Source organism: Littorina saxatilis, unplaced genomic scaffold, assembly GCF_037325665.1.
Source record: "Littorina saxatilis isolate snail1 unplaced genomic scaffold, US_GU_Lsax_2.0 scaffold_449, whole genome shotgun sequence".
In the NCBI taxonomy this organism is placed as follows: domain Eukaryota; kingdom Metazoa; phylum Mollusca; class Gastropoda; order Littorinimorpha; family Littorinidae; genus Littorina; species Littorina saxatilis.
Genome location: NW_027128158.1, coordinates 92,201 through 102,172, shown reverse-complemented (window position 1 = coordinate 102,172; position 9,972 = coordinate 92,201).

Here is a 9,972-nt window from a genome sequence, read left to right as displayed (position 1 = left end):
GAGCTGGTAAGAGAAAATGAGCGGTCGGTTGAGCAAATACCGTTGACACAGGAGCAGTACGTTGTAAAGGCAATAAAATCATAAACGAGTGCTGCCTTTCCAGGACTTTTTTTATGAAGCTGTTGCTTAACATATATTTAGCTTGGGGGGGTCAGAATTATGTCAATCACCCACATCAGTGTTTGCAAGCTCCTCAGGAACTAAAGAATACAAAAAGGGTTTTAGAAGGAGTGTGTGAGTAAGACAGACACAAGATTAAAACTAATGGGGGAAAGACAATGACAATGACAATGACAATGACAAAAGAGATGGAGAGAGTAAGAGAGAGAGACAATGACAATTCTTTATTTTACGAGGGTAATAGAATAAGCATAGGAATACTTTTACTGCATCTGACCCTCGCCCTAAAGAGGGACTAAATCTACTATGATAACTCAGTACTACTACATGAATACATAAGAAGTGAAATAGTATAAGTTTATGAACATAAGTCGTCGCGATATAACCTTCGTGGTTGAAAACGACGTTAAACACCAAATAAAGAAAGAAAGAAAGAATGAACATAAGCGCATTATATGGAAACATTGTAGTTCATAAATGTTTATGACCAGGTGCAAAGCAAAAAAATGTGTAAAAATCAGAATAGTATGCAATAGTACATCAACTCTGCAAAATGATGGATTTTGTGCAGAACATCATAAATTCTTGGGAAAAAAACACGTTAATTCAAAAAATGAGTTACTGTATCCGAAAGGCACATTAATGCGATATATAATTGTTTTTGAAAGAATCTGTACTTGTATCTTCCCGTAGGGCATTCCGCGGAGCGTTCCAGAGACGGCTACTAGACTTAAATAATTAAGTCTATCCTAGGAAGAGGAGTGTTAAATTTCATAAAGTAGTGTGCATTCTTCAAAGAGAACTTTGAGAAAATGATGTGGGGTAAAGTTTCGGATATAATTTTTTGCATAAGGATTCCTTTGTTTTAAAGCAGCCTTGACTTTAGAGGTAGGATCCCTAAATGTATGTAGTCTAACTCTGTGAGGGTAGTCTGCTTTAGTAATACTACTTTTAGCGCTCTTTTATGTACTCGGCTAAGTGGTTTTAAGGAATTTTCACTTGCTGAGTCCCATAAAGTGGATGCATAATCAACAACAGATTGGATATGAGCAATGAAGAATAACTTCCGGGTGTGGCAGTTCAAGAAGTGTTTCATTCTAGATAGGAGATACACTTTCTTTGACACCACTTAACTCTTTAAGTTGCTCTATGTGGGTTGACCAAGACAAGTTGCTATCGATAACAAAACCCAGCACTTTGTGATGATCGACTTGTTCAACTATTTCACCATCCAACATTAAAGCAGGACCAGCTGAAATAAGATTCTGGCGTTTTTGTTTTGTTGTTATGATCATATATGTGGTTTTCTTTGGGTTAAGAGACATATGGTTTAGTTCAGTTCACTCTGTCAACTGGTGCAAAATCCTTTGAAGTGATTCTGATAAGCGAGTTAAATTTGTGTTGCTGGAGTGAATTGTGGTGTCATCTGCAAAAAGTTCACATACATTTTGAATATGAAGGGGGAGATAATTAATGTATATAGAGAACAGCAGGGGTCCTAAAACCGATCTTTGTGGTACACCGTATTCTACTTCTTGCATGCTCGACGCCGAGGCGTTTGTAAGAACAGTGTGTTGTCTGCCGGTGAGAAATGAACTAATAAGTTTGACAGTTTCGATTCCGACGCCATACAATGCGAATTTTCTCAGTAATAACGTGTGATCAATAACGTCAAAGGCTTTGACAAAATCAACAAAAATGGCACCACAGAATTCATTGTCATTTATTTTCTCTAGCCATTGATCAACAAGAGAAATTAAGGCAGTATGGCAGGAATGGTTAGCTCTAAAACCCAATCTCTTGCTCAGTATGTACAGAGAGGAAGAGAGAGAGAGAGAGAGAGAGAGAGAGAGAGAGAGAGAGAGAGAGAGAGAGAGAGAGAGAGAGAGAGAGAGAGAGAGAGAGAGAGAGAGAGAGAGAGAGATAAACAGACATACGGACAGACAGACAGAGAGGAAGAGAGAGAGAGGAAGAGAGAGAGAGAGAGGCACACACACACACACACACACACACACACAGAAGGACGGACGGACCGACGGACATTTCTTTTATTTTCTCTTTGTATTTTGATATGTTTCTTTAGTGTCCTCTTGTGCTTCAAATAATTTTCTCGTCGAACCGAAACAGATAAATGTGAAGCCTTTTTTAATCAGTCTGACTTGCTCACTAAGTTGTATCATTCGGGCGAAGTGGCGCAGTGGTAAGACGTCGGCCTCCTAATCGGGGGGTCGTCAGTTTGAATCTCGGTCGCTGCCGCCTGGCGGGTTAGGAGTGAAGATTTTTCCGATCTCCCATGTCAACTTATGTGCAGACCTGCTAGTGGCTTAACCCCCTTCGTGTGTACACGCAAGCACAAGACCAAGTGCGCACGGAACAGATCCTGTAATCCATGTCGGGGTTCGGTGGGTTATGGAAACACGAAAATACCCAGCATGCCTATACCCAACCAAAGCGGAGTGAAGCTGACTATGGGGAACCCAAATTTGTCAAACGAGCTCACACGTCACCAGAATGTCTGGAATGCTGAAGAAAAAGTATCATGCTATTTTGAAGTATAGGAGCCTTTTTACAGTGATTAGCCTCTTTACTGGTCCACATTAGGAGCATGGGCGCTTGAGAAGGACCAGTTGTGAATGTTTCTGTATTCATTTTTGGATCAATTTCTATCAAACCTAGTTTGCTCCAATTAGGCCTAAAGGCTAGCTAAAAAGAGTAAAACTACCAAACACTATTAAACTTCTTCGCAAGATTACAAGCTAGTTATCAGCGTGAAGCTAAAGACATCCATATTAGGGGCCTCTCCTCCACTTGCAGTAAGTAAACATTTCTGAAACCTCCATCGACCCTGTTTCAAGACACCAATGTCACAGAGTCGTCTGTCTGTTATAGAAACACCTTACCTGCTTCTTGAGCGAATGGCAAGGACGGGAAAGTAGGTCATCCATGGGAGGGGGGGGGGGAGTCTTAAATTATTATCGCCATTCAAATGAGTAAAATAAACAGGATGTTATTTCTTAGAGCAATGTTCTATGCAGTATACCCCGAACTCGTCAAACAAGTTTAAGATGGGGGAGGGGGTTGCGACGGGGGGAAGGGATGGGGGTATCGGTTGAAAGAGGTATGGTAAGGCTTTCACAAGTATTATACTTTAATAAACTACACAAAATCAGTCATCCGTCGAATAGAATGTAGGGCACTTACTCACAACATGAAACCTGCATGTTAAACTCCTTAAACCTGAGCAACAAACCCGCACAGCTGCTTTCATATGCGTGCAAGGAGTGAACTGAACAGTGTGCACTCTAACTTGCTTTCCTTCGGCTAGGAATAAGAAGACACCTCTTGCGTAGTTGTGTGTGTGTGTGTGTGTGTGTGTGTGTGTATGATAACGATCTGCTATTTGCCGTATAACTGGAGACTGCCTACGTGTGTGCGGTAACTTAACGCAATTCCACGCGAAAAACGTGCTGACCTAATCCACAGAAGCAGGCAGAGAGAGCACAGTCGCTGGGCCTTCCTCCTTTCAATGTTTTGTACTGCTCTTGTACAGCCAGTCCTCCGTTTCTTAGACGCTAGATTTGGCGAGTGTGGCGAGGAATTAGCGTTTCTTAGGCAATTCTCGCCGCGAGCTGAACTGAACTGCACTGAACTTTATTTTACAAGGACACACACACACATTGACCCCAGAGTACCAGGGAAACAAGTCTAATCCGTAGACAGAGAAACAAACAGAGAAACAAACTAACAAACAAAGTTCTTTACTGGCTCTGTTGAGAATAACGGTGGTAATATACACAAAAAAGAGAAAACAATCTAGTTCATGTATGTACATGTAGTACACACACGTTGCAGTTAACGACACCTTGTTTACTTATGTGATTATCTAACAAGTTGGTAGATCATAAAGAGGGATGCAATTCGTCAACGACTATCTTAACCTCGAACAAGACAATGCATTTTTACGATGTTTGTAGCGTGTTTGCATGCAATCAAGAGTCACTTCATCCTTACCCCGTATCACACATTTTATGAGGAGGTAAAAATAATACAGCAACTACAAACTATGCACTAATCGAACAGCCATAAAGTTTCCTTCGCAAATCTGCTTTTGTTTTTGACGTGCTATATCTGGTTAATATTTTACAGCAGTTTAAAAACGACATAACATCGCTGGCAGCAGTTGGCACTAAATACAGAGATGCTCTGCAAATGTGTAAAATCTGTGTATGATCTGAAAATGGATATCACAATGGATCTGAAATTTGTGTGAAACAGGGCTCGTTGTCCACACATATATCGCAGCAATATGAGGACAACTTGCAAATTAATTTTTAGTGGGGTGCAGCAATTTGCGGACGTCCGTCACTATATTGCAGCAATTTGCGGACCAAAGACCGCCTATTTGGGGACGTCCGCAAATAGTCGCATTTTTTGGCCGATGTCCGCAAATTGCTGCGATATAGCGACGGACGTCCCCATTTGGTCCTATTTGGTCCGCATATTGTGGTAAATCCACAAACACACACACACATACACACGCACACACAATCAAAAACAAACCCTTCAAACACTATTTTTACTGAATGAGACACGCAGACACAGACAGACACACGCGGTGGAGGGCATTTTCGGGAATGTTGATCTTTTGATTTATAGAAAGCAAGACTTTAACGAGAATTTTCGAAACTGTGTTCCGGACGTGTTTGTGTGTACTTTTTTTCTCACCCCAAAAAACCGTGTGTGTTAAACAACCTTGACATGCACTACATTTAACAGTTGGGCCTTTTACCGGGTATACTGCGTGTGAGTAATTCATAGATACACAATGGGCCAGATTGGTTGCTGACAGGGGCAATCTAGTCATGAACAGGGGCGGATTAGGGTGGTGGTTACAGGGGTTCCGGACCCCCCCCCCCCCCCCTCGGCTGTAAAAAAAAAATGTTTGTGAATGTTGTTGTTTCTGTCTGTAAAGCCGGGGGAAGTGTTCATTGTTCAATCAGTATCATTTTTGTACAGTTTTAACTGCCAACCCTATGCGACATGTCTTTCTTCTAACCATACTAAATGATGTCGGGAGCAGATATCATGGAAGATAAATTGCCATTATTTAATACTAACTTTAAAAGAAATAATGAGTGGCTGCTGACACCAGTTGATCATGTTTAAAATCAAGGATAAGCGACAAATTGTTTTTAAGATAGCTATAATACTTCAGCTTTAGGGGGACTTTTCCCCCCAGACCCCCTAACGGGGCGTTGCCACGGTGCCCTACCTCTACCGACCCCTGGACCCCAGGTTGTAACCCCCCCCCCCCCCCCTCGGGCTTAACTGCTCCGCCCCTGATGAATATCATTTGAGTGTATGATCGTTCTTGGCTTCACACTCCAGTCACAAACACTTCTCTGTTTGTATGCACACGATCTGCAAGGGTATGTGTTTGCTTAACCCTTAGGTATTAAACACGTCAAATGTAAGTTATGAGGTGTTAAAGTTTAAATTGTTGTTTAGCAATGCTGCCACACGATATCACAATAATACAAACGCAGTTTGAAGAAGTCGCGTAAGGCGAAAATACAACATTTAGTCAAGTAGCTGTCGAACTCACAGAATGAAACTGAACGCAATGCAACGCAGCAAGACCGTATACTCGTAGCATCGTCAGTCCACCGCGCACGGCAAAGGCAGTGAAATTGACAAGAAGAGCGGGGTAGTACTTGCGCTGAGAAGGATAGCACGCTTTTCTGTACCTCTCTTCGTTTTAACTTTCTGAGCGTATTTTTAATCCAAACATATCATATCTATATGTTTTTGGAATCAGGAACCGACAAGGAATAAGATGAAAGTGTTTTTAAATTGATTTCGAAAATTTAATTTTGATCATAATTTTTATATATTTAATTTTCAGAGCTTGTTTTTAATCCAAATATAACATCTTTATATGTTTTTGGAATCAGCAAATGATGGAGAATAAGTAGAACGTAAATTTGAATCGTTTTATAATTTTTTATTTTTTTTTACAATTTTCAGATTTTTAATGACCAAAGTCATTAATTAATTTTTAAGCCACCAAGCTGAAATGCAATACCGAAGTCCGGGCTTTGTCGAAGATAACTTCACCAAAATTTCAACCAATTTGGTTGAAAAATGAGAGCGTGACAGTGCCGCCTCAACTTTCACAAAAAGCCGGATATGACGTCATCAAAGACTTTTATCAAAAAAACGAAAAAGTGTTCGGGGATATCAATCCCAGGAACTCTCATGTAAAATTTCATAAAGATCGGTCCAGTAGTTTGGTCTGAATCGCTCTACACACACGCACGCACGCACACACACACACACACACACACACACCCACACACACACACACACACACACACACATACACACACACACACACACACACACATACACACACACACACACACACATACACCACACACACACATACACCACGACCCTCGTTTCGATTCCCCCTCTATGTTAAAACATTTAGTCAAAACTTGACTAAATGTAAAAACTCCTAAATGTTTGACAGTTTGAAGTGAGCACCTACAATAAGGGTTTGGTTGTTCTTTTGGACGACGATCAATGTTCGGTCAAAAATGTGCAGCACAATGTCTTTGTATTGTGCATATATTGTAATCAGCTAACTATAATAGCAGTTAGCACACCCCTGGGTGTCTACTACTATTCATGCGACTTAGGTCCGATTTTCGGAACAGAGTCTGTATGATTACAAAACAAACAATGCACCGCCAACGCTTCAAATGCAGAAAGTTGCGTTCTCATTGAGGAAGGATGAACTTCGCAATGCAGTTGGTATCAGCCTTCAACGAGCGCTGTTGCACTTCTTGGTGTCATTCAATGTTAACTTTGGAACGGTTCCAAAATGAGTGCTTTTCATGCAATATCAATTCTTGAGGTACAATAACAGTTGATATCTATCATCGACATCATACTCCGATGTAAGTCAGATGTATTGATAGACACATAGACATGAATAAAAGGTGACTTAACTGTTGTATTTGGGCGTGGGGTGTGGTGGCGGTACGGGGATTATTCGCATGCTATCCTCTCACACACACACACACACACACACACACACACACACACACACACACACACACACACACACACACACACTCGCGCACGCACGCATTCACACACACACACACACACACACACACACACACACACACACACACACACACACAAACAGACACACACACACATACGCACACACACACACACACACACACACACAAACAGACACACACACACACACATACACACACACACACACACACACACACACACACACACACACACACACACACACACAAGTACACACTTTTTGGTGCTCATTGCTTCTTACTTCGTTTATATTGCGCTCAGTAGTTACATGGTCACATAGTTACATTGGTCGTTTAAACATTTCATATATGGTAGTCATATTGGAAGGTTTTTGTTATGGCAAATTCATTCATATTTTATTACAGGGAATAGCACACGTAAGTAAATGAGGTTGAACATTTGGAAGGCGGACGTATATGATAATATCGGCATACGGCTGTAAGTCCCCGAGACACCGGGGATACTACGGGAAATATTTCCGGTAGCCTACTGTAAGCTCGCTTTGATCGCTCTTGTCACCCCCTCTATTTATGGGAAATAAATGTGACTATACCTTTGCACACTTTGGGTCTGTTCAATGCAAGAGATAAACAAGGCTTTGTATCTCATCATTGGAAACTGTGTCCAGAAATGTTGCTTCTTTCTTGCAGACTAAAATACTGTTTTATCCACTAGTCTTGATGATTGTGTTCGACACTCGAAACACGTTCCATTTAAACACTAACTTGTGTTGTCTTTCTGAATAGTGTGAAGGATAGTTGTATGTGCGTTTACAAGCTTGCTAGCTGGCACACAGTCATGCTCCAGTTATAAATATCAAGACAAGTTTGGGGCCGTTTTGACACTACTCCGATCGATATCACTGACATTTGGCTCGCCTCCAGTTCTTTCCACAATAACCTTATTCAGAAACTCAATTACATTCAAGTGCTATTGGAAAAGCAAACATAGTCGGCGTTATCATTATGGGGGCCAGGAGGCCCCCATTCATACGGTTAGTTTCGAGGTTGACCATGGGCAGCGCCATTTTGTTGTGAAATACGTCATCAGTTTGTGTACACAGGAAGTTGTGACATCCGTCACCCTTTGGGAGGTGTGAAGGCAACATTGTTCATCAGTAGAAAGTTGTGAAATCCGTCACCCTATGGGAAGGGTGAAGGCAAAATTGGTTATCATCACTGAGTTTATGTAACACAGGAAGTTGTGAAATACGTCAACCTATTACAAATCAAACAGAAATAAAGTCTCAGACGGCAAAATTTTTCAACAAAAACATCATAGGTCGAACTGTGCAGGGTCAACAGCAACAAACTCAAACCATTCATTTTAAACTGCATTTGAGTGACTTATATACCAACATTTTCATTTCTTATTTTTAGCACAGGTGTAGGAAAAAATCATGAACCAAAATGTTATTTATTTTCTAATTTAACATGTGTTTTACAAATGTGACCATGGTCTTTCAAACATACAGTGACATTAAACATTGTTATGTTAAAAAAAATTAAAAAAAAGCTTTTGTGCACAAATCAGAAAATACATTGTACATTTTACCTACAGGCCAAACAAGAGATCCAAGCAAGTTGCACTGATCTAAAAATATATATTTTTAGATCAATGGCAAGTTGTCAAGAACAGGCGCTTGCATTTGGATGTGTCCAATGATAGTAGGTTTGGTTGTGATCAATCAGAATAATGTAGGAATAAAAATGTATGACAGTTTGGTATGATGACATGTAATTCACATATGCTGAAATATAATATTAATATGGCTGTTGCCATGACCATGAACCCCAAGAAAGGTTTAATGTTATGTAAATCAAAATACCAAAATCAAGCACCTATTAATCTGGTCTACGGCGCGGGAAGATTGAGGCCTTCGTAAACGTTCAACGTTGGCCAATAATGATTTTAACAATGTTGTGTCGTTTTGTATTATGTTTTATTTTGTTGATCAATTCATAAATATGGCTTCCCAACATATTACAAATCAAACAGAAATAAAGTCTTAGAGAACTACAATAATTATTGTTGCCGTCAAAACCTTGCAAGGCCTCAACCGTTCTCACGAGATCAGTTACATTTTTTTTTCTCTCTGTCTCTGTCTTTGTCTCTGTCTCTGTCTCTGTCTCTGTCTCTGTCTCTCTCTCTCTGTCTTTCTCTCTCTGTCTCTCTCTCTCTCTCTCTCTCTCTCTCTCTCTCTCTCTCTCTCTCGCGCGCGTGCGCTTTCTTTCTCTCTCATCTGACTCTTGGCACACAGGTCAAAGCAGAGGTTAACTTGAGTGCACGTGTACCTTGCAGGAGGGGGGTGATTTCTTGAATTAGCTGAGGGCGGTAAACATGTGTCTCAAAGCAGAGGTTGGGCTATTTTTAGACCGTCAACACAGAAAGTACAGCGTCGTCAATCCCCGCGCGAAGGAAATCGCTCACTTTCCACGTCCAAAACGTAGTGATATTGACACGCCAGATTAGTGCAGTAGCGTATTGTGCTAAGCAAGGAAGCGCGCTTTTCTGTATTCTTGTTAACTTCGCAATTTCCGGAAAACATCCACTTTCACTTTGAGACTGTTCTGTTTACATTCGACACTATCAAAACCACTTTGCAATACTGAAATAATTTTGTCTGTGTTCGAAAGCTACAGCCAATCGTTATTATATCCCCTTAGGTACAGTTTTATAACATTATTGGCACATGTAAACAATAGGAATTAATTAATG